This window comes from Taudactylus pleione, unplaced genomic scaffold, assembly GCF_031769625.1.
Source record: "Taudactylus pleione unplaced genomic scaffold, aTauple2 ptg000139l, whole genome shotgun sequence".
Lineage (NCBI taxonomy): Eukaryota > Metazoa > Chordata > Amphibia > Anura > Myobatrachidae > Taudactylus > Taudactylus pleione.
In genome coordinates, this window is record NW_028284541.1 from 6,324,621 (window position 1) to 6,330,152 (window position 5,532).

The following is a 5,532-nucleotide window of genomic DNA, read 5'->3' on the forward strand; positions in this document are numbered from 1 at the left end:
CCAAGAAGTCTTTTTTTTAGAAAAAATGTGTATATAATGTATGTAGACACTCTAATCCATAATTGCCATCAATTTTCACATAAAAAATTAGAGTTCTGGTCCTTCTAGCCATAAGGTTCTTTTTTGGAGGAGGTCCTAATGTTTCAATAGTTTCTTCTTGATGAAGATATCCTCACTTCTTTAATTCTCCTAGGTATAGAGGCCAAGCCATATCTTATAACCCAATATAGTTTACTACGGCACTTGGACTTCCTAGGAGGTCCCCCATCCAAGTACTATCCAAGCCCGACCACTCTTAGCTTCCAAGATCAGACGAGTTTTGGCGTTGAGAAGTCGGTATGGCTGTAGACAACAGATGGATAAGAACGAAACAGGTGCCTAGGCACAACCTTTATTTATTTATTTTTTCTGTTTTCATTTTTCAAAAGGATAGCAGCTCATTGATGGATCCATCCATCCATTATAAAAGAGGAGTAGATTATTTCTTCTGATGTTGAGATGTTCTTGATAGTAGATTATTCTTTTTTCTTATTTCTTTTTGGTGAATGTGCCAATATCTCCGTATACCTCCAAGAAGATTAGACTTCAGCACCTGGACTTCCTAGGAGGTCCCCCATCCAAGTACTATCCAGGCCCAACCACACTTAGCTTCCAAGATCGGATGAGATTGGGCGTTAGGAGGAAGGTATGGCTGTAGATATCTAAACAGGTATACTTACCTAGGTCAGTCCATATAAAATAATTCAAGGTTTCCAATATTCATAGAAAGGGTGTTATTTCGTAACTGTCGTTAAATCCATCCGGAACCATAGTTTTTAGTTGAAAAATCCAATACATCTCGCGTTGTGATAATTTGTTAGCGAGATCGCCTCCTCTTTCTCCCATAGTCACTTGCTCTATGGCCTTGAAGGTCAATTCCTCTGGATCTGAGTCATGATGTAACATAAAATGTTTAGAGACCAAGTGTCCTTCTACCTTATTTTTAATTTTTCTAATATGCTCTTGAATCCTAAGCTTCAAAGGTCTTTTAGTTTTACTGATATATTTAATACCGCAAGAACACTCTAACATATAGATAACGGATGTTGTAATACAGTTCATGTATTGTTTAATTTTGTATTCTTTAGTGCCTGTAGAGTCAAGAAAGGTCCTTCTTTGTGGGTGTACATATTTACATATGTTACATCTCTCACATTTGTAGCACCCTACGCATTTGGGCAAAGATCCTCTTCCCTGTGTCCCTTTGGTCCTAATCATACTAGGTGCTAATATCTCCTTTAGACTCCAAGCTTTTTTAAAAACCACAGGAGGTCTGGATGGAAGGATATCCTTCAGAACTGGATCCATCAATAATATACTCCAGTGTTTAGTAAGAACTCTCTTAATCTTTTTCTCATGTCCATTGTATGTTGTAATAAAAGGCATCACTTCATTCCTGGTACTCTTTTTATCCTTGTAGTCCAGAAGTGTCGCCCTTTCCAGCCTTTTAGTTTTTTCAGCAGCTTCACTTAATAATTTCTCCGGGTATTCTTTAGATCTAAATCTCTCTGTGTATGACTTTATCTGTTCTTCACATGCTTCAATAGTGCTAAAATTACGTTTGATTCTAAGGAATTGGGAATAAGGTATATTGTCCCTCCATTTCTTCAGATGTCCACTTTTATAATGTAAGTAACTATTGGTGTCCACACCTTTAATAAAATTCTTTGTAGTTATTCCATTGTCTTCTCCTATTAAAATCAAATCCAGGAACTCAATGGAATGGTTGTCCATTTTATGTGTAAATTTTAGATTCATATCATTAGTGGCAATATGGGTTAAAAATGACTTAAAAACATCCTCTGAACCCTCCCATATTATTAAAATGTCATCAATGTATCTTTTATAAAATATGACATTATTCTCAAAAGGGTTATTGTTATAAATAAAAAAAATTTCCCACTGTCCCATAAATAGATTAGCAAAACTAGGAGCGAAGGTAGTCCCCATTGCCGTACCACATATTTGTTGATAAAACTTCTCTAAAAATTTAAAATAATTGTGATTTAAAATAAAATGCATAATATCACATAAAAATTCCCTATGCGGTAGGCTGATAGACAAATCTGTTTCAATAAAATCCCTACAAGCTTCAATCCCTTTAGTGTGCTCAATACACATATATAAAGATTGTACATCTATGGTTACCCATTTGTATGAATCTTTCCATCTAATTTTTTCTATTATTTGTAGCACACTAGTAGTATCCTTTAAGTAGGATTGAAGTTCAACCACATATTTGCGTAGGAACAAGTCCACATATTCTGACTTATGGGCTGTTAGAGAGTCAATTCCCGCTATTATGGGTCTGCCTGGTGGTTCAGTCAGGGATTTGTGTACTTTCGGTAAAAAATAAAATATGGGGGTTATGGGACTAGTTTGTAAGAGATATTGGAATTCCTCTTTATTCAGGACCCCGTTACGTAAACCTGATACTAATAATGGTCTCAATTCCTCAATGTATTGTTCCAATGGGTCTTTATCTAGTATCATATAAGAAACTGGGTCCCCCAATAGTCTTTCTGCTTCTTTCAGATAGTATGTATGATCCATAATAACTATTCCCCCCCCTTTGTCAGCTGGTTTTAATATGATGTCTTGATTTGCTTCTAGTTTCTTTAGTGCTTCTTTTTCTCTGTTGGACAGATTTTGTGCTTTAATCTGTAGAGGATCCTCTTCGCATAGATCTTTTTTAACTAAGTCATAAAATATATTGATATGACTGCCTTTGGATTCAAGTGGGTAAAATTTAGATTTAGGTTTAAGTCCTGATTTTGATATATTCTCATTGTAGTTATTAATTATCGCATCTTCTTTTCTTAAAAAATGTCTTTTTAGTGTAAGACTCCTTACAAATTAATTTGGGATTTTTTTTTTATTTATAACAATAACCCTTTTGAGAATAATGTCATATTTTATAAAAGATACATTGATGACATTTTAATAATATGGGAGGGCTCAGAGGATGTTTTTAAGTCATTTTTAACCCATATTGCCACTAATGATATGAATCTAAAATTTACACATAAAATGGACAACCATTCCATTGAGTTCCTGGATTTGATTTTAATAGGAGAAGACAATGGAATAACTACAAAGAATTTTATTAAAGGTGTGGACACCAATAGTTACTTACATTATAAAAGTGGACATCTGAAGAAATGGAGGGACAATATACCTTAAATTATTAAGTGAAGCTGCTGAAAAAACTAAAAGGCTGGAAAAGGGCGACACTTCTGGACTACAAGGATAAAAAGAGTACCAGGAATGAAGTGATGCCTTTTATTACAACATACAATGGACATGAGAAAAAGATTAAGAGAGTTCTTACTAAACACTGGAGTATATTATTGATGGATCCAGTTCTGAAGGATATCCTTCCATCCAGACCTCCTGTGGTTTTTAAAAAAGCTTGGAGTCTAAAGGAGATATTAGCACCTAGTATGATTAGGACCAAAGAGACACAGGGAAGAGGATCTTTGCCCAAATGCGTAGGGTGCTACAAATGTGAGAGATGTAACATATGTAAATATGTACACCCACAAAGAAGGACCTTTCTTGACTCTACAGGCACTAAAGAATACAAAATTAAACAATACATGAACTGTATTACAACATCCGTTATCTATATGTTAGAGTGTTCTTGCGGTATTAAATATATCGGTAAAACTAAAAGACCTTTGAAGCTTAGGATTCAAGAGCATATTAGAAACATTAAAAATAAGGTAGAAGGACACTTGGTCTCTAAACATTTTATGTTACATCATGACTCAGATCCAGAGGAATTGACCTTCAAGACCATAGAGCAAGTGACTATGGGAGAAAGAGGAGGCGATCTCGCTAACAAATTATCACAACGCGAGATGTATTGGATTTTTCAACTAAAAACTATGGTTCTGGATGGATCTAACGACAGTTCCGAAATAGCATCCTTTCTATGAATATTGGAAACCTTGAATTATTTTATATGACTGACCTAGGTAAGTATACCTGTTATGATATCTACAGCCATACCTTCCTCCTAACGCCCAATCTCATCCGATCTTGGAAGCTAAGTGTGGTTGGGCCTGGATTGTACTTGGATGGGGGACCTCCTAGGAAGTCCAGGTGCTGAAGTCTAATCTTCTTGGAGGTATACGGAGATATTGGCACATTCACCAAAAAGAAATAAGAAAAAAGAATAATCTACTATCAAGAACATCTCAACATCAGAAGAAATAATCTACTCCTCTTTTATAATGGATGGATGGATCCATCAATGAGCTGCTATCCTTTTGAAAAATTAAAAAATAAAAAATAAATAAATAAAAGTTGTGCCTAGGTACCTGTCTCGTTCTACAGCCATACCGACTTCTCAATGCCCAAATTCGTCTGATCTTGGAAGCTAAGAGTGGTCGGGCTTGGATAGTACTTGGATGGGGGACCTCCTAGGAAGTCCAAGTGCCGTAGTAAACTATATTGGGTTATGAGATATGGCTTGGCCTCTATACCTAGGAGAATTAAAGAAGTGAGGATATCTTCATCAAGAAGAAACTATTGAAACATCAGGACCTCCTCCAAAAAAGAACCTTATGGCTATTTAAGTCTAGAAGGACCAGAACTCTCATTTTTTATGTGAAAATTGATGGCAATTATGGATTAGAGTGACTAACAAAAAAATGACTTATGATTTATGTATAATTAAAATGAGAAAATAGAAAAAATTTGAATATCTACAAATAATCATTCCTCTGTTATAAACAAACCTATAGATAGATATTGAAGATAATCGGTTATATGAACCTAATATAAGACGTGAGGGCACTTCTACACTGAAGTATCCCCATTATCATTTAGTTTTTGATCTTTCATACAATTCCTCTTATACTGACTACGTGTGTTGGAGGCAGAGATATGTGATATTTGTTGTTTTTTAAATCTGATAAAGATCTTATAAGAATTGGGATCTTTTATGTTCTATCACTCATAATATGTTTTTTAAAAAAAAGTATGCACAGTTGCAAATATATCTCAGTTTTATTTTTAGATAACCACCATAATGGCGCCCACCAGGAACGTGACACAATTCCGTTATGGCTATGGAGATAAGAAGGAGAGATAGGACGTGGATAACCTAGAAAATGGCGCCCATCAGGAGAGTGACAACATCCCGCTATGACCAGAGAAGCGTGTATTGATGGAAGTGACGAATGAGGAGTTCCGGTTATGTCTGGTGATGTGACGCGGCTGGTTACATTGAGAGCGGGCGGAAGCACGGTGTACGGAGTCGGGGAGAAGATGGATCGATAGATAGGAGTACTTCTTTGGAGGACCACGTGGATTACAGAAACCAGAGGAAACATGATCCGGAAGTGACGTTATTTGAAGAGAGGGCGGAAGTAGTCCCATGGAGAACCGCTTGTACGAACTAAGGGCGGAAGTCTCAGAACTAACGCTAATCAATACAAAGTTTTTTAGCCAAACTTAAAACTGAATATTTAATGGCCACTATAT

At 35.9% G+C, this 5,532-nt stretch overlaps 2 pseudogenes; one reads left to right on the forward strand and one right to left on the reverse strand.

Moving 5' to 3' along the window:
* Positions 1–580: 580 nt before the first annotated feature.
* On the reverse strand, positions 581–699 carry LOC148522801 (5S ribosomal RNA; annotated as a pseudogene).
* Positions 700–4,039: 3,340 nt separating this feature from the next.
* On the forward strand, positions 4,040–4,158 carry LOC148522802 (5S ribosomal RNA; annotated as a pseudogene).
* The last annotated feature ends 1,374 nt before the right edge of the window (positions 4,159–5,532 follow it).